Below are 22,681 nucleotides of genomic sequence, written 5' to 3'. Positions count from 1 at the left end.
TTTGAGGAACTGTATGAAGTAGTTGTTAGGGTGGGAATTACATGAACCAGAAACTGTAGGAGTTGGGCTCAAGCTGGATGGACAAGTTTGCTTAAGGAAATCAGCAAACTGATTTTTATAAACAAATAAACAGAGCCCTGTTTATTTGTTTCTGTATTGTCTAAGGCTGTATTCACAGCATGATAGCAGCATTTGGTAGTCATGATATAGACATGTGGCCTCCAAAAGCTAAAATAATATTACTTAGCCTCTCACAGATGAAGTTTGTCAATTCATGACTTGGAGCAACCATTAAATGAGGGCAAGGTTGAATGTCCACTGGTCATCGTCCATCTCTTTACTTGGGTCTGTTTACAGCTTATGGCTTGAGTCCCAACCAGACAGAGCAGCTGTGTGGTCATGTGGAGCCAGGCAGAGGGAGGACCCAGGACTGACTTGTCTTCCAGCTGGGAACAGACAGGAGCCAAGAGACTTATCAGCTTCGTACATGGAGAGAAGCCCTTGTTAAGTTGGTGGAAGTATCTCTTGGGCTCCTAGCTAAAACATTCCCTTCCTAAGCAAGTACATTTCCAACTGGAAAGGAGCCTCATTAGCAAACCCTGAGTTAAACCAAAAAAAATTATTTCCAGTCAAGGTGGAAAGGAAGGACCAAGGGAAAAAAAAAAAGACTCGGAAAAAGTGAAAGATAAACAAATTTGTTGCCAGCCTTTTCCCAGCAAGAAATTCCCTCCTCAGGGAACTTTTCAAGCACTTGGAATGTAGACATGAAACCATGCTTGGATACTATCAAAAGTTTCTAAATTAAAAGCATGTGCTCTTCTGTATCTTTTTTTCTCATCATGGAGCTATAGAGAAACTTAGAGTCACTTAAGATTTGGTCTCTGCTGTCTGCCTGAGAATCAGCAATTGCTACCTATGAGGCAGGAATTTATTGTACAATCGACCTTTTAAAAAGCGGGCAGAGGGGGACTAGGGTTGTGGCTCAGTGGCAGAGCGCTTGCCTAGCACTGGTGAGGCACTGGGTTCTCAGCACCACATAAAAATAAATTAATAAAAATAAAGGCATTGTGTCCACCTACAATTAAAAAATAATAATAATTTAAAAGAGGAGGAGCAAACAATGGTAAGCAGAAAGAGTCTCCCCAAGCGTGGGTTCTTGAAATGGGACACTCCTTCGACCCTATCTGATATGTACATGTGGTTTTTTTCTGTCATTATTCTTTGGGGTTCCTTCTCTCATACTCGTTTGCTTCCATTTTTTTCTAGTAGGGGCTTGTGAGGCCAAGTAGTTGGTTATTAGAGGGTCTAAGGAGGCCCATGGATAGCAGCTGGGTTGAACTGAAGTCTAGTAATGAGCTGTTGCCCATCATCTCATCCAAGTGGTGTTTCTAGATCTGCAAATGGTGATGAATAAGTGAAAATTTCAAGTTGGACCAAAAAAAAAAAGAAAAAGAAAAAGATACTAGCATTCTTTGTCTAACAGATTGTTCAAATTATATTCTTGCTGTTTCATTTTGCAAGTTTTTATCAAAAGAGAAAATTAGAAGTCTTTGCATAATTTCTGTGTACATAGGTTTTGCTGCCAGTGTGTTCTTTCTGGTGTAGAGCTGGCTCTGCTATTTGCCCGTCATGAGGATATCAATGTGGCTGACTCTGCTTTCAGAGCAGAACTTGAAATGTGTGGTTTACAAACTTACGATAGCTTCATAGAAATGACGATGCTCTTGTGCCCAATCATTGCAAAAAGTAGATTATTTTTCCAGGGTTTTTTTTAATGTTCTGAAATTTTCTGAAAAAAATAATCAGTTTGGTGGTTCTGATTGAATTGACCAGTAAATGAGTTTTGCTACGAGTGAATCTGATGTCAGGAGATTGCAAGAGAAGTAACAGATGTGAGGATCTCTGTTTACAAGAAAGACACTTTTCTCTTTAACCACTACATGCGAGTTATGAGAGAGGTTCACATTTTCTTTTCTCTGTATATTTACATGAAGTTTCTGGAAATCATTTTGAGGATTCTGTACATGACAAGAGTTTCCCAGGGGCAATAGATGAGGGATTTAGGGATGAAATTGGTCTGTGCATCAGGGATGGGAAAGGATTCCAGGCTCTTCATATGCTTTATGAATTAATATCTATATGCATTACCCTCTTAATATAACACTGAACCAGGAAGTCTTGTGAGCCACAGGAGTTAGCTGTAAAATACCCGGGGCCTCCCTTCATTTTTTGCTATACCCTTTTTCTATTTTATTTTGCACTTTGAAGTTTTAGATAAAATAGTTTCTTCCCTTATATTTTGCTTTATTCCAGGTTTTTGCATTACATGTAACCCTGGCCATAAATCTCACTAAAGGCCAGTGCCACGTACAGCATTGTATGGTCAACATCTGAGTGTACAGACTCTGAGCTCTAATCCTGGGATCCCAAGGGGGTCATAAAAACTGTGGCCCAAGAAGTTTGGGGTCTTTCCCCCATTGTCAAAGTGGGATAAACCCAATTGTAGAATATGGACAGTTCCTGTCTCATCCTAGTGAGTCCCAAAAGGAAGTCAATGTGATGGCCTTTAGTTGACTTTTTGAATTCTCCTGAGAAGTGGTAGCCAATCGCAATGAATGGAAATGTGCTTGTTAGGTGTTCTGTGATTTGCACTTGGACTAATCTTTAATCCTTGCAGAAACACTAGGAGTGAGGTACTAACATCTCTATTTTACTAATCAGGAGACTCAAATCCACAGAAGCAAAGGATTTTCTCTGGATTTCATGACTAAGAAGCAGAGGTGGTGTTCACATCCAGACCCTGATTCTACACACCAGTCTCTTTCCACTGCTGTGTGTGGTGGTGACCATGAGATGTGGATGGACAGCCAGTGAAGCAGAGTCCTGTGTAGCTGAAAGAGGGAGGAAGGGAAGGTATCAGGATGGTGGGGAAGGAGGATGCATTCACAGGAAGCCAAGAAGCAGAGAGAAAGGTTATTTTGTGTGTTGCAGAAGAGCTCACCTTCTTCTGGTTTCCTGATGCTCTTCACAGGGCCTTGAGAGATTTGGAAGGATTTGTTGAAAGTGGGAAGGTATAGGGTATCCTCCATAGTTTCCTCTGCATGGCTTTTATTACCTGTAAAGGGCCAGACAGCAAATGTGTTAGGCTTGTAGGCCAACAACCTGTCACAGATCTGTCACAACTACTCAGCTCTCTCCTTGTACCGTGAGAGCAGCCACAGACAATACATAAACGAGTGAGTGTGGCTGTGTTCCTGTGGAAGTTATTTACAGAAAGCAGCCAGCTGGAGACCACAGTTTGCTGGTCCCTGCCTTAGAACAATGGCTTTTACCCAGGCTGCACATTACAGTCACCTGGGGAAACACTGAAAAGTATCAGTGCCCTGGCCCTTCCCCACAACCACTAAATCTTTCTGAAATAGGATCCAACTATCCATCAAATCAATCATGTGTGTGTGTGTGTGTGTGTGTGTGTGTGTGTGTGTGTGTTCATGTATATATGCATGTATGTGTGTATATAAAATCTGAGAATTCTGTAAAATTCTAGTATGAAAGCTGGGTGAGGACCCAGATCCTAGATTCTGAAGCAGTAGCTCTCAAAGTGTGGGCCCAGGAAAAACATCAGCATTAGTGTGTTAGAAATCAAATGGCTAAGCCCCATTCCAGACCCACTGAGTCTCAGTCTTGGGAGTGGGACCCAGAATCTGTGTATCTTAACCAGTCCTCCAGGTGGCTCCAAAGCAAACCAAGTTGGAGAACTCCAGGTCTGGAGCTTTCAGAATAAGCAGTCAAGCCCAGAGCCCTCCCCTGAATTCCCATCTTGGGTAAACCAGGCATAACAGTCTAGAGTCAGCAGGATATAGCATTAAACCTCCAGCCTCCAGTCCCACTTCCCCTTTACTACACCTCCCGAGCCCTGGAGTTTTTATCTATAAAAAAGGGTGATATTGATATGCTTGCCCATATGATGCTTAGGGTGGTTTAATGGTCAAATGTATGTGAAGGCAGTTAAGATACTCGCAAGTCTGGCACACACATCACCACCTGCTGAACTATAATGAGGTAGAAGGATTTGCAGTTATTGTGCATGGCCTTGATCCCAGGTTCTTGGTCCAAGGGGCTGCTGTGGCCCAGAGGGTTACTGCTAAGCATAGTAACAGGTACTCAAGGATTAGTTACTGTCTTACCTTTACCCAAACCATGGTGTTTCTGCCTTCTGAAGGATAACAAAGTCATAAGGAGAAGAAAGAAGCACTAGAGAGCAGTACCACCCAGACAAGAGGATGGGGCACCCTTCACACAGAGCAGGAGGTAGCAGGTAGAATGAGGTCCCATGCAATGTGCTAAATCCATAAGCCCTTAAGTGAAGCTGATGACATGAATAGTGAATCTTCTTGGGATACTTTCCCAGGAGCCTCAGAACCACTCAAATGGCACATCTTGCTACACATTACCTGCCAAGAAGTGGTACTAGCTATAATCACAGACATGTCCCAACAAGCATAGATACCTTTACAAATGGCATACAGCATTTGTTCCTTTGACAAACTGGGATGCTTTGGGGGCAAATTTATGGTTCGTAGATTTGACAGTAAAGAAGCTAAATACTTTTTGACATAAATATCCCTGAGAACCTCTTTCATAATATCACATACTGAAGGAACCAGGGTCTGCGGTAATTCTCTAGAAACAGCTGGCGGTATCTGTTGGTTTATAAATGTGTGCATCTGAACTGAAATAAAGATTCTTCAGGAATCAACTAGCTTTCAGAGACTTTAGAGTTATTATCTGGAGACACATCTATGCCCCAATCAGCACCATTGGTAAAATGGCCTCTTCATCTTCCTGTCTTGCCAAAAGGCCCTCCTCTCTTCAATGTTGTATTTTCTTGACCTCTTTTGATTCATTTGCAACACAAATGTTGGGGGTGGGAGGTCAAAGAGAGGTCTGTCAATCTTTACTTGGATAGAGGCACCCAAAATGCTATTGGACATGTCATTATGCAGATGAGATATTAATTTTTGTTAGTATAATGACTTTTGTCCAAAAGGCATTTTTCTGGTAGATGGTGAGGAAAAGATTGAAAGAGATTAGCTCGAACCATTACCCATCAGAGTTGCAGGTGTAACGTTTGGCGTCCATCAGGGGTGCGGATTGCCTCTGGTTTCCCCTCCTCACCTTGCTGAAATATCCTAATCCCAAAGAATTAGTTCAGGCTGCTTTTCTCAGGGCAGCAGAACTGCTTTAGTGCATTGATCTGTTGAAACATGAAACAAGCAGGGTGTGAAGGAGCTTGAAATATGCTCTTTTCCAGATGTTCTTTGATTCTCTCCAACCCTGATTGCCCCCAAAGACCATCCTGAGTTGGTGGTTGCCAGTGATGACTCATATTTCTTTCCATGATCAAGGCAATAATTGGAAAGCCCCATCGTCTTCCCCCAGAGCCCATGTCTGGGTCTTGTCTAGGTCACACTTGACTTCTGAGAGTGAAAGTTGCAGAGTCTCCCTAGATGGGACTGCAAAATATTTGCACATCGATGCTGGTTTTGTGATTTGTTGCTCTTCCCAGGATGGAAAACTTTCCCCAAATAGGAATAAAGGATTGGTATTCTTTACAGTGATCTTCTGTGAAAGAGAAGTAGTGAAATAGCTACTTTCTCTGCAATGAGAGTCTGGAAAGCAAGGAAAGTAAATGTGGATATATTTCAGGGAAAGTGAAAAAAAATCTAAAATCCAAAAGAAAAAAATTGTAAAGCATACTTAGCATTAACATTCTGAAAATCTCATTCCCTTGAGAATTAAAAAGAAAATCTAGGGTGTGAATAAATTAATGGAGGTTCTTCTGAATGTGTTCTATGCTAGCTGGTTAAATAGAGGCCTAGAGAAACCCTATAGAGGGTTTCCCCGGGGATTATGCAAGGGAGGTAAGTGTCTACCTCTAGAAAGGTGTCACCATGGGGGTGGGGGAGATTTTCTATCCATTTAGAGATAAATGTGTGGCCGCCTACCTCACCATCTCCAGAGCCTTTGAAACAACATATTTCCTCTGCATTTCTTCCAAGGAAGAATATGACTGTGCTCTTCACAACTTTGATCTGTGTGCACCTGGTAGTTCTGACCCATACAGGAAGTGATCTGAATACCTAGGGGTCTTCATGTTGTCATCTGTAAGATGCAGTGAAGACCCAGTGAGCGGGGGTTAAGTGTTTCTTCTAAATTCACACCTTGAGGCACACTGGCGACTTGAACCTGCCTGCTCTGGTAACAAACATAGCACACTTAATTTTGATATACTAAAAAGATAGTTAGCAGTGTTCTTCAAGGAGCCAGATCTAAATTCAAAACTAATAGTAACCATAATATCGGGTGAGGAATAAACGCGACAAAGCACAGAAGGTGTAGTGAGACCTCCGTATTTGCTCCCATTTTTCTTCCTCTTCCTTTGGGATCCATCTCTCTCTTGAAGCACCTGATGCTTACTGTGACCTTGAAGACCACATGATCAGTCTGGATGAAGGTGATTTATGTGCCTTTAAGGCATTCTGCCCTAATTACTGCAGCTGTGTGCTTTTGTTTACCTCTCCTTTCTGCATGCCAATGGACCTCTTTTCAATGTAATTAAGGCATCTCATTAACAATAATCATTTTAAAAAATAGGACTCATACTTAGATGTAAATTCTCAATTTTGGGTCAGAGATTTAGGAGATAATCACAGCCTCCTAAAATTTTCACCTAAAAATTGCTAATCTGCCTCTGGGTGTAGCTGACACCTGAGAGTTTTGAGGACCCCATAGGCAGCACTCACATAATGCAAAGAAGATCAGAGACAGACTATGCCAAGAGTAGCATTAACCAGCTCAACTTGCTAACGCCATCCCTGCAGAAAGCATAAACCCTCCACTGCAGATCCTATGAGATCCCATCATTTAGTCTGGGGTTTTTCTGACCAACCAAGTGCTCCATAATGACACCATTGAACCCATCCAGGACAGCAGTGTGCACTGAGGAAACCATAATGGTGATGGCTGCTGGCCTCTGTTTCAGAGACCTGAGAATGTTCCATGAATGAGTGTATTTGTCATGTCATCCTTACAACAACCCTGAGATGTGCACACGAGGAAAAGAAGTCAGAGTGGCCAAAAAATTTCACCAATTTTAGAAGTCTACAGTAAACCCATGTAAAATTACCCAAAGAAATCCCTGCCAGGACATGAATTCTATATCACGTATTTGACTGACAGGGACTGAGTCCCACTGGGAAATGGCTAATGTTTAAAAAATGTGTTGGCCTTAATATTTAGCTGTTAGCCTTCCATCTTGCTGTTGCCCTTAGCAGGAGCAGAGGATGAGGCTGTGGTCTCCCTTCTGAACCAAGGCATTGGGCTCTAACGGTCAACTCAGCCACAACAGTTACTTAAATATTGTTACCATGGACACTGGGGGAAGGAGGATTATTTTAGGAGTTTCCTCCCTGAATCATTCCCTTCTTAACACTTGCTGTCACTCATAGATCCACACAATGTAACTCATGACTTTGACTACTCTGATACTCAGGGCTACAACCCTGAAATTTACTGCTAAGGGGAAAATAAGTTGAATATGAATATTTTGCATCTTAGGGTCACTGTTTGTTTGGAACTCTGAAAGTGGAAGTGCATGAAAAGAGATCAAAAGGGTGGAAGAGAGATGCTCTTTGTAGGTCAAAGTAATAAAATTGAACTGAGGTGCCAGGAAATATTAGTACATTTGCCCTAAACATTCTAAGACCAACAATCCATGGAAACTAAAATCTGCATAATTTCAAAGTTTGCTGAAAGAAATAAATGATGAGAAAATTCTCATTTCTTGATAAGGTGGTGCTCACAGAGTCACTTATAGACATGGTACAGGTTAAAGAACTGGTTGGATGGCTTCTGGGGAGGGAGGGAGGGTTGATCAATAATGCGAAGAAAACTAAAACTCGCAGCAAAAGTAAGATCTCGAATCTGGGGAGATGATTTGAGTTGTGAAGTATTCACACAGAACTGGAAATTAATCCACCACAGAGTCTGGAGGTTGCTGGTTAGGTGTGCAACTCCTCAGAACAGCAAACCACAGATTAAGAAAAAGTGTCTCACTCAATTACTGAAGGATTAGAAAGTACACAATAAAAATCCAAAGGGAGGTCATGGAGCAAAGTTGAAATGATTCTACTCCCACAGCTGTGTGGCTGCAAATTAAAAGACCCAAATTACAGAAGCATCACACTATTGTGTGACCTGTGGAGATTCCTCTTTCTTCAAAGGCTGTGAAATTCCATTCATCGTGAACATCTCCAAAGACGTGTATGTGTTGTGATGGATAAATGTGTACTCATAACATATGTACACATGTGGAGCGCTGTGTATAGAGAGCTGTGTAAATAAGACTTTTTACAGTGCCTTTGTACTTAAATTGAAACACTGTATAAGATTTTTGTCTTGTTTCAATTACAAATATTAACAGTTAAATAAAGAGAGGGAAAGAAGGTCTGGTTTCTTTTCATTCACGGTGAAAAATGAGAAAAGGATTACCAAGTATGCAAATATTTGCTACATAGGAACATTTAATACGTGTCTATATAAAAGGTCTTAATATACAGCCCTGGCTAACATAACTCAATACTATTTGAAGAGGTGTCTCTGCCTCATCTTGCATCAACCTCTGGATGACAAGGCGGTTGGGGGGGGGGGATGCCACACTGATTTATCTTCCATTGTTACTTCTTGCTTCTTAGTAACCATTTGTAAAATGGGGGGAATTCTTTTTAAAGGCACAGGTTATCATCATTTCATGACAAAATAAACTAATAGCTATTGTTTATTAAATGTTTCCTCTCTCCCAGACCCTTCCATAACTAATAGGTTCTATAATTAACCACAAGATGCAGATGAGAAAACATCTGAAATTTCCTCAACTTGGGCAAGCAGTAGTTTTTTTTTTTGTTTTGTTTTGTTTTGGTTTGGTTTGGTTTTGCCTGTTGTCTTATTCCCTGATTGAGGTCTGACTACCATGATAAAGATCATTATTATGTATTTGGATCTTGGATGTCTCCCATAGGCTTGTGTGCTGGGGTCATAGTTCAAGCCCGTGGCACTACTAGTGGGTGGTAGAACTTGAAGAGCTAGAGTTCTACCCCCTTCATTAGGCACATACCCTTAGAGCAGATATGGGGACTTCTCTCACTTTTTGTATCCTGGCTACCATGAGGTTAGCAGTCTCCTCCACCATGTGCTCCTACCATGATGTACTATGCCATCACAGGCCCAAAGCAACAGGGCTAAGCAACCAAGAACTAAAACTTCTGAAACTGTGAGCCAAATTAACCTTTCCTCCTCAACAATTGTTTATCTCAGGTATTTTGTTATAGTAATGGAATGCTGACTAACACATTATGCTAAAGAATGTATCATTGAGATGAACCTTTGGTTTTGATGGGATTCAGTCTGATAATATCAAACAAAGTGGCAAATCATTTGTTAAAAATGCAAATGACAACATCTTTTATAATCTTCATAGATCTCAAGGAAACTTGGAAAATGGAAAGAATTATGGTGACATATGATTTCCCCGAGTAAGGTCTCAGCAACTAAGGAATGGTCAATATTATAAATTAGGACTGATGATGAAAATCAATTTATGCACCACATTATAAAACTTAGTTAAAGATAAATAAGTTGTCTAGGGTAGAAAATAGCTGGGAATTAATAACAAGACATAATAATTTGGGAGTTAAAGGAGCCCTAAAAGTTTCTCAAAGTAGGATTCCTAAATCACTTGTATCAGAAGTGCTCAAACATAGTCAAAATGCAGATCCTAGGCCCTATCACAAACACTAAGAATCAAAACATGCCTTTTGAGATAAACATCTCAGGTGCTTCTTCTCACTTAAATCTGATAGACATTGACATAAAACATCAGATCACACTTTGAAGAATTTGTATTTTGTATTATTCTAATACCTAGAAATAGATGTGGGGTTTTTTGGGGGGAAGTGATATTTGTTGCTTTTAGATACACATGACAGTATGGTATATTTTGACATATTATACATACATAGGATGCAATCCATTGCAATTTTGATCCCATTCTTGTGGTTGAACATGATGGAGAGTTACACTGGTCGCATATTCACATATGAATATAATAGAAAATAAACTTAAAAAAATGTTATTTATTTATTTATTTGGTACCAGGGATCGTACCCAGGGGTGCTTAACCACTGAGCCACATCCTCAGCCTGTTTATTTTTTATTTTGAGATAAGTTCTCACTAAGTTGCTCAGAGGCTTTCTAAGTTGCTGAGTCTGGCTTTGAACTTGTGATTCTTCATCGTCAGCTTCCCAAGATGCTTTGATTACAAGTGTGCACTAGAGATAGACTGTTTTGTTATTTAATATGAGGCACTGTGTGGGTTGAATGTTCCCCCCTCCCCAAGAGATATGTCAGAGTCCTAAACCTCTCATCTATTAGTGTGGCCTTATTAGAAGTAAGGTCTTTACAGATGTGACCACATTATAATGAGGCAATACCAGAGTGCGCCCTGAATCCAATGACTAGTTTCCTAATACAAAGAAGGGAATCTGGACACAGAGACCCAGAGGAGACACCGCAGAGGGAGAACAGCAGTCATAGATGCCGAGGATTTACCAGCCACCACCACCAGCAGTGGAGAGCAGTGGAACAGACCCCTGCCCAGAAACCCCCAGAAGGAACCAACCTAGACAGCACCTTGATTTAAGACTTCAGCCTCCAGAACTGTGCAAGAATAAACTCCTGTTATTCTAAGGCACCAGCACGATGCTTTGTTATGGCAGGCCCTCCTGAGTCTCCAGGGAGGCCATTCTCTGGGCCTCTGTCTATCCACCCCCCATTCAACACTGGAAAGCAGCTGTCTGGGTTTGCAGCTGAGTTTTGCCTTCCACTCTCCCAGAAAAGATTTGAGGGATTTCATAACTCACTGGATGGCCAATGTCACCCTGAAGTATGAGGTTTTTTAAAAATTAAACTTGAAAACATATCTGAAAATCTCCTGCCCTGCCAGAACTGATTAAAAGTGGGAAAGGCAGTGAATGAAGTCACAGAGACACAGTCCCTTGTCATCTTTGCCAGATTACCTGTCCCCCATGTAGCGACGAGGTGTCTGTCACTCCGGGATCATCCCCTTACGGGGCAGGCCGAGTGAAGGTCATTTTGGTTTTTATTGATTCTGTGGCTCTGGCATTACTCATATGGATTTACAGCATTTAACCCACCAGGAGAAGCTGTGAACTACAAATGGCTTCCCCTTTGCCAGGAGAGGCTGCCGTTTCAGAAGTGACACCAGCTACTCGGTCGCCTTCGCAGCTGTCTCTAATGAAAGCTTGCCACCTCGGCCTCCACCTGAAAAAGGGACGCGGCCTCTCGCTTTGTGGAACTGATCCCTCCTTTGGCTCCCAATCAGCACAGGTGGGTTAGCTGGCTGAGTGGGGCCATCCAGAGACGGGAGATGGAGAAGGCAGAGCACGGAGATGCCACTGTTCCTTACATCTGTCAGCATCCTCCAGGACCAAAACCGGAGTGAGAAAATGAAAGTTGAAGAGCATGAAATAGGGAAAATAGAAAATTAAGGAGACGATTTGATGAGTCGTGAAGGGTTCTCATACGAGTTACCAAGGACCGAGACATGACCAAGGCAAGAGCTGTCATCATTGCAGATCAAGTGAATGAAGGAACATCGAGGACTTGTTTTTAAATAAAACATTATATCATTGTTGTTTTAACTGCAAGTTTTTCCTCCTCAGCAGAAAGAGAATGAAGAGAGTTTTCAATCTGTGGCTCTTTTTTTTTTTTTTTTTTTTAATGGTGTTCTTACAAGTCTTACCCAGGACTAAAGTAGGCTCTGAGACAATAGGGAAAACAATCAACAATACTGACCCTGCTTTGTTTAAAATTTTGATAATTTTACTCATCACGGATTTGTTTTGCACTAACTTTGAATTCTTTCTCAAGATTGCACAAAGACAGTATTTATCCTGCTTGATCACTGAGTTAGGTTTTTTTTTTTCCCTCCCTCCTTAAATTTACACCTGAAGCAAATCTTTTCTTAAAAGGAGAAATGTGAACATTCAGGATTTAATTTCAAATGAATTTTGAAGGAAAATTTCCTCTGAACAAGGTGAGCAGCCTCACAGATGAGCCAGAGAAAAAACGAGAATCTCCAGGAAGCCGCCCTCGCCTGGCAGGGCAACTGATTTGCAGTTCACAGATTTTTCTTTACCCAGAGTCTTGGAATTTAAAAGGTCGCTGCTCTTATTAATGCTGGATGGCCAGCAGATGCACACAAAACCAAGCAAAAACTTCCTGGCTACGTTACTGTAATTATGTCTTCATGACTGGTCATTGTCCCCAAATGAGTCAAGGCTACTTCTGCAGAGAACATTAGAGCAGGGGAATGAATCCCTTCCCAGGAGCACCTCCAGCTCCAGAACAGAGCACTTATTGTTCACACTTTAGTTTCAGGATTCCCTCACAGTCTACAACATTAGTTAACCCTTTCCTTGTCGGATTCTCTGTTGATAAATGCAAACGTATATGCCTAAGGACAAGAATCATGCTTTGAAGACTCTAAATAATGAAAGCATATAGTTCATACTCAGAATATTCTGAATCAATCCACGAATTAACTATAGATTCCTCTGCTTGAGTTTCTCTCCTTGTTGAATTAAATTTTTACCTGTTTTAGCCTAAGGTCTCAGAACATTCCAAGGAATTGCCTTTGGGGGAAAAAATATAGGATCCTAGCAGGCAAGCCAGCTTGGGGGTATGAAAATAAAATACTATTAAATTAGTCTTTATATTATTACATTTTTAAAGGAAGTATATTAACTTGTGTATATTTATACATTCTCAAACATTTGAAATAAATAATAAAATTTACTCTGTTAATCAATTTAGAATCTGCTCTTGACAAACTATTCCAGCTCTGTCAGCCTGTAATGTCAGAGAAGAAAGCTGCAAGTCAATCTCTGCCCTCTTTTTTAACCTAGCACCAAGTATTAAGATTCTTTTTCCTACTGTTAATATATGACTGTACTCCCTACTTTAAGAAAATTGAGATAAAAAAACAACTGTTTTGCAGTGGGAAAAGAAGCCATACTCACTTTGAGAAAAGAATTTAATTTAAATAGCAAGCTCCCTCCGAGTATTTAAAATATGATTCAATTTACCAAAACGTTACTGGTGCATAACAGAGAACATCCTGTTCACCTACTGTTATTTAGGGCTCCTCAGCTCTGCACTCCCAGAGAACATGCCCATTGCAAAGTTATTGTCCTTGTGTAAAAGGGACATAGTGCCATCTACATGCTTAATGAGAAATGTGTGTGTCAGAGTTTGCCAGTGGCTTGGCCAGATCTGACTGTGGAGGTCCAGAGGTGCAGTTTATGAAAGGTGTCTAGATACCTTGAGAGCACCCAGCTGACGGGGCTGACTCCTGACATGAGACAGGCTGTGTCGTGTCATTTTACTAAAGGGCACTTTAGTGTTCTAGGGCTGGTGTAACAAAGCACCACAAACTGGGTGGCTTAAAATAATGAAATTTATCATCTCACAGCTCTGTGGGGCTAGAAGTCTGAATCAAAGTGCCAGCAGAACCCTGCTCCCTCTGAAGGTTCCAGGGGAGATCTGTTTCTTGCCTCTGTTAGTTTCTGGTACTGCCAACAATCCTTGACTTTCCTTGGCTTGTGGAGCAGACATTCAAATGCTTCCTCTGGTATCATATGGCCACTTCTTGGTGTGTCTGTGTCTTTCTCTTCTTCTCTTCTCCTTCTTCTGTGCTGGGGATGGAGGGTCTCAGGGCCTCATGCACGGTAGGCAAGCTCTCTACTGCTGAGCTAAATCTCCAACCTTCTTCTCCTCTCCTACACAGACACCAGTCAAATTGGATTAAGAGCCACCCTACTCCATTATGACTCCATCTGGACTAATTACATTAGCAAAGACCTTATTTCCAGATAAACCCACATACCAAAGTTCTAGTGATAGGACTTCTGCAGAGCTCTTTAAGGAATATAGTTCAATCCCTATTAGGCACTTATTTATGTGCAAGCTTTTGGAGACAGGGGGAGTGCTAGTGCTTAATCTAATCTTACTGAATGTTTTGCTGTGTAACATTTTACTGATAAAAATCAGTATCTGGCTTGTGATACCCCCCTTATGTGGATGGTGTTCTGAAACTTCACTTCTTTTTTTTATTTGTTCTAATTAGTTATACATGACAACAGAATGCATTTTGACACATCATATATAAATGGAGTATAACTTCTCATTCTTCTAGTTGTACTTGACATAGAGTTATACCAGTCATGTAATCATATATGCACATAGGGTGAGAATGTTCAATTCATTCCACTATCATTCCTACCTCCATTCCCCCTCCCTTCCCTTCACTCCCATCTGTCTAATACAAAGTACCTCTATTCTTTTCCAGCCTTCCCTACCTTATTGTGAATTAGCATCGTGTATCAGAGAGAATATTTGATTCTTTGGGATTGGCTTATTTTGCTTAGCATGATATTCTACAGCTGCATACATTTACCAGCAAATGCCCTAATATCAGTCTTATTAAAGATGTGTAATTTTCCATTGTGTATATATACCACAATTTCTTTATCCATTAATCTGTTGAAGAGCACCTAGGTTGTTTCCATAGTTTAGTTATTGTGAATTGGGCTGCTATAAACATTGATGTGGCTGCGTCACTGTAGTATGCTAATTTTAAGTCCTTTGAGTATAAACCAAGGAGTGAGATAATTGGGTCAAATGGTGGTTTCATTTCAAGTTTTCTGAGGATTCACCATACTGTTTTTCATAGTGGTTTCACCAATTTGCAGTTTTACCAGCAATGTATGAGTGTACCTTTTCCCCACATCCTTGCCACCATTTTTTGTTTCTTGTATTCTTGATAATTGCCATTCTGACTGGAGTGAGATGGAATCTCAGTGTAGTTTTGATTTGCATTCTCTAATTGCTAGAGATGTTGAACATTTTTTATATATTTTTTGATAAATTGTATTTCTTCTTCTGTGAGGTGTCTGTTCAGTTCCTTAGTCCATTTATTGATGGGGTTATTTGGTTTATTTTTGTTTGTTTGTTTGGTGTTAAGTTTTTTTAGTTCTTTATATATCCTGGAAATTAATGCTCTATCTGAGGTGCATGTGATAAAGATTTTCTCCTTGTATGTAGGCTCTCTCCTCACACTCTAGATTGCTGAAACTTCACTTCTAACAACTGCAATAAATTGTTGACTCTTGGTACAGGAGCAGGGACACAGGTGGGGAAGGAGGTTTGGGGTAGAGAGGTAAGGGGGGCAAGAGTAGGCTAGGATAAAAGAAAATGGAAGAGACCTCACCTTGAAATGGGAACTAGGAACATCTACTGTCCAGGAAAGAACTTGGTCTGGTGACCTTCATTCCTTCTCACTCATCTTCTTTCCCATGGTGTGGCACTGACAGGTGAACAGAGAGAATCATTCCAAGTACAATCTTCTTTTTGAATACCTCGATACTTTATATTTCTTTTTGTTCACTGCAGATGAGCTCAAAGAACTGGGAGATGATATTATGTTTGAGCACCTCAGGGAGCAATTAGAAGAAATCCCAATCTTGTTTTCTTCCCACATCCATAATGGCCTTTGGGGAGTTCTACTGCTTTGGATTGGGAATAAACTGATATAGTCTGAGACCTCTCCACATGTTGAAAAGACAAAAATGAACCAATCATCCTGAAAGTTTCCCTAATTTTCCAATATAACTTTTGGTCCCATATGCTTTGGTGGAGTATGAAATTCTTGACAAATCTTTGATCAGCATAATCTTCTTTCAGACATTATCCAGCTATGCAGCATGGCTAATAATTTCACACGAAAATATTTTTAAAATTTTTCTCTGAGGTAGCACCTAATCCACTAATATTTTTAAAATTGCTGACAGACACAAATTAACTAGACATAATTTAATAAAACTTTAAAACTAACTCAGAAATATGAATGAGACCATTGAAAGTGAGACTCACCCTCTTTGCCCTTTTGTTTTCTTTATTCTTTTTAAAAAAAATATTTGTTTTTTAGTTGTAGTTGGACACAATACCTTCATTTCACTTACTTATTTTTATGTGGGGCTGAGGATCGAACCGAGAGTCTCGCACGTGCGAGGCGAGTGCTCTACTGCTGAGCCACAACCCCAGCCCCTGTTTTCTTTATTCTGTATGATTTATTCCAACATGATTGAAAAGTATCTTATTATCAAACTCAAATGAAGGTATTTGATTGGGGACTGCAGATCATATGAAATACATAAAGCCAAACAAAAAGTTGTAGTGGAACTACTTATTAGTGTTTTGTTGTGACGTTTGATCATGCTGCTTTCTTATGTAACAATCATATTAGGGATGGTTCGTGGGGGGACCTAAATAGTCATATTATATGGGTTCAGTTGCATACCAAAGTCAGAGGTGCCCAATTTGTGAGAGGCAGGTGATGTGGAAACCACCTGGACATCTCCATCTCCTGTCACCTGCCCAATCTGTCCCAGCTCTTTAGGGTCATTCATCCAATGCTAAGTATCAGGAAGAACATTAACCCATCACAAAGCCTGACTTCTAACTTCCCCTCCCCATAGATTGACTGACTGGGTCTCCTCAAGCCTGCAAGAGTCTCAGTACTCTCTTACACTGCTACCAGAATGTTCCCCCTGAAGGAGCACAGTAAGAGCACTGACCTTCCCCCATTCCACTGTCCTTACCTCCTACCCCATGTAGCATACTCTTTGACAACTATCTCCACAGCTAGTGTCACATGACATCTACCTATGTATAAATTCACAACTTCATATATGTGGCCTGGAAGGACTCAACCCTTCCATTCCTCTCCTAGCAACGTACAGAATAAAAAGAAAACCTCTTTTCATGGATGATGAGTGCCTGAAAGGAAGGTCCAGGACACACAGATGGCACCGGGGTACCATCACAGGCAGTTCTGGGAAGCCAGAGGGCCCATGGAATAACTGAACTCAGCGGGACGTGGGGGATGGAGAAGAGGGGAAAGGAGTGCAAAAATGGAATTTTAATGTGCGGAAGACCTCCACCAACAAACATGGCCTTCTCAGATTGGCCAGGGCTATCACTGTTCTGAGTCTCTGACATTGGTATACTCTGATTTTTAAAAACTAACAGTTGGGGGCTGAGGTTGTGGCTCAGTGGTAGAGTGCTTGCCTAGCATGTGCGAGGCACTGGGTTTGATCCTCAGCACCACATAAAAATAAATAAAGTAAAGGTATTGTATCCAACTACAACAAAAAAAAAATTTAAAAAATAAAAACTAATAGTTGGGAAAATACCAGGGAGTGCAATGGGTGGCTCATATGGGGTGGTTCCATCCCTAATTTGAGGAATCTCCACACTGTTTTCCAGAGGGGTTGTATTAGCCTGCAGTCCCACCAACAATGTATAAATGTATCTTTCCCCCCACATCCTCGCCAGCATTTATTGTTCTTATGACTGACCATGCTCATTCTGACTGGAGTGAGGTGAAATCTTAGCGTAGTTTTGATTTGCATTTTCCTAAGTGCTAGAAGTGCTGAACATTTTTTCAAATATATATTGATTATTTGCATTTCTTCTTTTGAGAAGTTTCTGTTTAGTTCTTTTGCCCATTTATTGATTGGGTTTTTGTTTTTGATTTTGTTTTGGTGTTAAGTTTTTTTAAATTTCTTTCTATATTCCGTATATTAATCCCCTAGCAGAGCGGTAGCTGGCCAAGATTTCTTCCTATTTTCTAGTCACTCTCTTCCTGTTCTTAATCATTTCCTTTGGTGTGCAGAAGCTTTTTAATTTGATTTAAATTAATCCCATTTAACTGATCCTTGGTTTTATTTCTTGCACTCGGGGGTCTTATTGAGGAAGCTGTTCCTACATGGTGAAGTGTTGCTAAACTCATGGAGTATTGACCCTATGTTTTCTTCTAGCAGTTGTGAAAGTTCTGGCTTAATTACTAAGTCTTTGATCTATTTTAATTTGAGTTTTGTGCAGGTGAGAGATAGAGGTCTAATTTCATTTTTCTACGTATAGCTATCCCGTTTTCCCAGCACCATTTGTTTAAAAGGCCGTCTTTTCTCCAAGATATAAATTTGGCACCTTTGTCAAATATCAGATGGCTATAGGTGTGTGGATTTGTCTGTGTCTTCTATTCTGTTCCATTGGTCTACATGTCTATGTTGATGCCAATACCATGCTGTTTTGTTAAAATAGCTCTGTAGTATAATTTCAAATCAGGAATTATGATGCCGCCTGCTTCACTTTTCTTGCTTAGTATTTCTTTGGCTATTCTGGATCTCTTATTCTTTCAAATGAATTTGAGAATGCTTTTTTTTAATTCTGTGGAGATTGTCATTGGTATTTTGATGTGGAGTGCATTGAATGTTTTTATTACTTTTGGTAGCATAAAAATATTAATTCTGCCTATCCAAGATGTCTTCCCATCATCTAAGGTCCTGTTCAATTTCTTTCTTCAGCGTTCTATAATTTTCATTGTAGAGATATTATATCTCCTTGGTTAGATTAATTCCCAGGTATGTAAAATTTTTTGAGGTCATTGTGAATGGGATGGTTTTCCTGATTTCTTCCCTAGCTGAATCACTGTTGGAGTATAGGAAAGCTAGTGATCTATAGGTGTTGATCTTGTATTCTGCTACTTTGCTAAACTCATTTTTAAGCTCTAGAAGTCTTCTGATGGAGTGTTTGGGGTCTTCTAGATGTAGAATCATATCATGAGCAAACAGAGATTGTTTGATTTCTTCTTTTCCTATGTGTATCTTTTTGATTTCCTTTTCTTGACTGATCACTGGCTAATGTTTCAAGGACTATATTGAATAGGAGTGGTGAGAGTCTTATTCCTGAATTTAAGCAAATGCTTTCAGTTTTTCTCCATTTACTATGATGTTGGCTTTGGGTTTGTCATAAATAGCCTTTATAAAGTTAAGCTAAGTTCCTTCAATCCTTAGCTTCTCCAGCATTTTTAAAATAAATGGATGTTTGTTTTTATCAAAGGCCTTTTCTCCATCTATTAATATGATCATGTAATTTTGTTCTTAATTTTGTTTAAGTGATGAATTACATCTATTGATTTGCATATGTTGAACCAACCTTGCATCCCTGGAATGAAACCCACTTGATAATGGTGTATTATCATTTTGATGGGCTTTTTTTTTAATTTTTCTTTTTTTTCTGTCATTCTTTTTTTTATTGGTTGTTCACAACATTACAAAGCTCTTGACATATCATAATTCATACATTAGATTGAAGTGGGTTATGAACTCCCAATTTTACCCCAAATGCAAGATAACCAACGTGATTCTGCAATCTGCATTGATGGGCTTTTTTAATATTTATTTTTTAGTTGTAGTTGGATACAATATCTTTAATTAACTTATTTATTTTTATGTGGTGCTAAGGATTGAACCAAGTGCCTCATGCATGCCAGTCAAGTGCTGTACCACTGAGCCACAACCCCAGCCCTTGATGTGTTTTTGAATGTGATTTGCTAATGTTTTATTAAGGATTTTTTCATCTATGCTCATCAGGAATATTGGTCTGTAGTTTCCTTTCATTGATGTGTTTTTGTCTGGTTTTGGTATCAAGGTTATACTAGCTTCATAAAAAGTTATTGAAAGTGTTCTCTCCCTTTCAATTTCATGGAATAATTTGAGAAAGCCTCATGTTAGTTCTTCTGAAAAGGTCTGATAGAACTCCGCTAAGAACCCATCAGGTCCTGAGCTTTTCTTTCTTGGAAGGCTTTTAATTACTGTTTCAATTTCATTACTAAATAGCAACACGGCCGCATCAATGTTTATAGCAGCACAATTCACAATAGCTAAGTTATGGGATCAACTCAGATGCTTGTCAATAGATGAATGGATTAATAAGTTGGTGTATGTACATACAAACAAAATAATGAAACTGTGGCATTCGATGCTAAATGGGTGGAAATGGAGAACATGATGCTCAATGAAATTAACCAAACTCAGAAACTCAAAGGTCAAATTGTTTTCTTTCATATGTGGAAGATAGAGTAAAATAAAGGAAAGGAGGAGGGAAGGATTGGATCACACAAAGAACCAATCAAATATGAATTAATAGGTGAACTGAAGGAAGGAGAGGGGGAGAGGAGAGGGAAGACGGGAGGGAAAGGGGGAGGATCACAAACTGAAATCAATTTCCATGCATGTATGAGTTTGTCAGGATGGACTCAACTAATATGTATAACCATAAAACTCAAATGATAATAAATAAATAAATAAACAAACAAACAAACAAACATAAAATACCTAATAGTTGGGTAAGGGAAAGGAAAAGTTTTAAATGAGTGAATAAGCAAATGCCCAAGACATGGGGAAATTAAGCCTTAGCTACCCTGTACTTTCTGAGCTTACAAAGCAAGACTGAAAAGATTTGTAAATGAAAAGGTTAGCAGCATCCAGTCAAAGAAAGAAAGAAAAAAAAAACCTAAAAAAAAAAGAATTCAGTAGAAATAGTCATAAGAAAAAGTTTATATAGATGGAAACTTTTCCCCAAGCCCACACAAAGCATCACCTGGGGACAGAGAACCCCCAGATCCCTCTCCACTCTCCTGCCTAATAAGAATTTCTGAAAACAAAATATGCTCCGAGTGAGTCCCAAGAGGTGGTGATTTATAAGGCTGCCCCTGAACCATGCTGATTCTGAAGCAGACTGGTTTCCTGATGCACCAGAGCCTTTTGTGGAAAAACAGCTATGGGAAAGAACTTGAATGATGGAAGATTCCAGAGAGGTAAGATAGCACACCTGGGGCTGTGACTGCACCTCAGATTCGGCCAACCACCGCCTCCCCCCGGAGCCCACTTCCTCCTCCCTGCAGACCCGGAGGATCAGCAATCATCTTTTGCCTTCGGTCGGGGTATCTGCTCATTACCAGCAGCTCTTGAGGAATGCAAATCTGTGGCTAGGTCATGGGTCTGATCTCCCTACAGTGACCTTAACCCACCCCCACAAACTCCCTCCTGTCTTGGAGTTAAACAAAAATAACCAGACATGAAACAGAAAGGGACTATTGCTGAGGGAATCGGATCCTTGTAGCATATCCTCATGAATTTCCCTGATGAGTTTGAGTCAGCAGTGGATGTCTCCGAAACATTCCAGATGATTTCAGGGAGGCAAAGGCAGACTGGTAATTAAACCACACGACTCAGGAAGGCTCAGAAATAGAGAACAAAGGGCAAGGGAAAGAGAGGGAAAGAGACAGAGAAAGAAAACAAAACAAAGAGCCAGAAACCAGGGTTCTGCTCTGGCACCGGGGGCTCCTCCAGTGAGTGCCTTCCCCGTGTCTCATCTCCACTTCTCTGTGTTCCAGAAGCTCTTCGAAAGTTGCCTGTTGTGCAAAACAGTGAGTTACAGGGGAGATGAAGTATGCTGTGGCCAGCCAGGGCTCAGGATCTTCTGCTCCTGGAGTTGCTGGACTCCCATAGCCGGGGTAGGGGGCCAAGTGGGATGAAGCCAGCAGATATAGGGTAGGCTCTGCTGCGGACCCCAGCTCACCCTCCTCCATCCCAGATGCTATGACACCGTGGGGTTGGATGGCTTCTCTGCTCTGTCCTGTAACGCAGAGGATACAGACTGAAGCCAAGGACTCCTTTGTCTTTGGGCTCCAGTTAGGCTCCAACAGTGGAGGCAACCTTAGGACCCACAGGAGAGAGTCATTCGTTCCTGGAAGTTCTTCCCCATAGCTATCCTGTAGTCTGAGCACCTCCACCAAAGGCCCTCCTCTTTCCCTCTTCCCATACTCTAGTCTTTAGGCCTGGGGTTGGCAACTTTGCCTCATGGCCACTAACGTTGGATTGGATTCTGCACTACTTCTCATGCTTTCCCCCACAACCCTGCTCTCACCTTTCTACCAGGTACCTTATGGAGCAATCCTCAAGCCAAGCTGAGTATACCAGCTGACCTTGCCTTAAGGCCAGGATAGATCAGTTGAGAATTGTCCCTTCAGTGCTCCATGGTGGGGCCATCTCTATGATGGCAGAGCTGCTGGGGAATCAACCTTAATTTAGAAATGTGCCTGTATATTAAAGATGGCAAAAAAAAATGGATAACAGGAGTCTTTGGAAACTGGAGGAATCTGCTCAGTACCTTCATGGCCCTAGGTTGGGGCACAGGGAAGTTCTTTTCTCTTCGTCTGAAGTCCGCGTACAGTTCCTGAGGAGCATTACTGGTGCTTGCAGCATGCCAAGAGAGATCACTAACGGCAGCATGCAAGTCAAGGAGGGACACCCTGTCCTTCTCAGTGCAAAGGAAAGAAAAAGAGATAGGTCCAAGTCTCCAGGAAAAGAGGGGGCAGAGATTTGTCTCTGAGAGTCACCTTCTATCACACCGAGTGACCCTATGGCTGGGCCACTCAGCCGTGGGAATGAGCTGTGTCCTGTGCTGAAGCACAGAAGGCAGAGATAAGCAGAAATCTGGGCAGTTTCGCTTTCATTGCCTGGAAACACTTTCCATCATCTAATCCAAAACCTATTTTTTTTTTTTTTGGAATTTAATGTTTAACAAATCATGAGTGTTTGATGTAACGTGAGATTGCTTTATCCTCCCTCATCCC

At 40.7% G+C, this 22,681-nt stretch overlaps 1 protein-coding gene across 2 annotated transcripts in view; it reads left to right on the top strand.

Moving 5' to 3' along the window:
• The window catches only part of GPC6 (glypican 6), a 1,075,249-nt gene that overhangs the window by 1,003,718 nt on the left and 48,850 nt on the right, over positions 1-22,681 (top strand). The gene's annotated exons all lie outside the window — the stretch shown is intronic.

Source organism: Spermophilus citellus (assembly GCF_964194105.1).
Source record: "Spermophilus citellus genome assembly, chromosome: 1".
NCBI lineage: Eukaryota > Metazoa > Chordata > Mammalia > Rodentia > Sciuridae > Spermophilus > Spermophilus citellus.
Note: the sequence above shows the minus strand (reverse complement) of the source record. Positions and strands in the feature narration are given on the sequence as shown.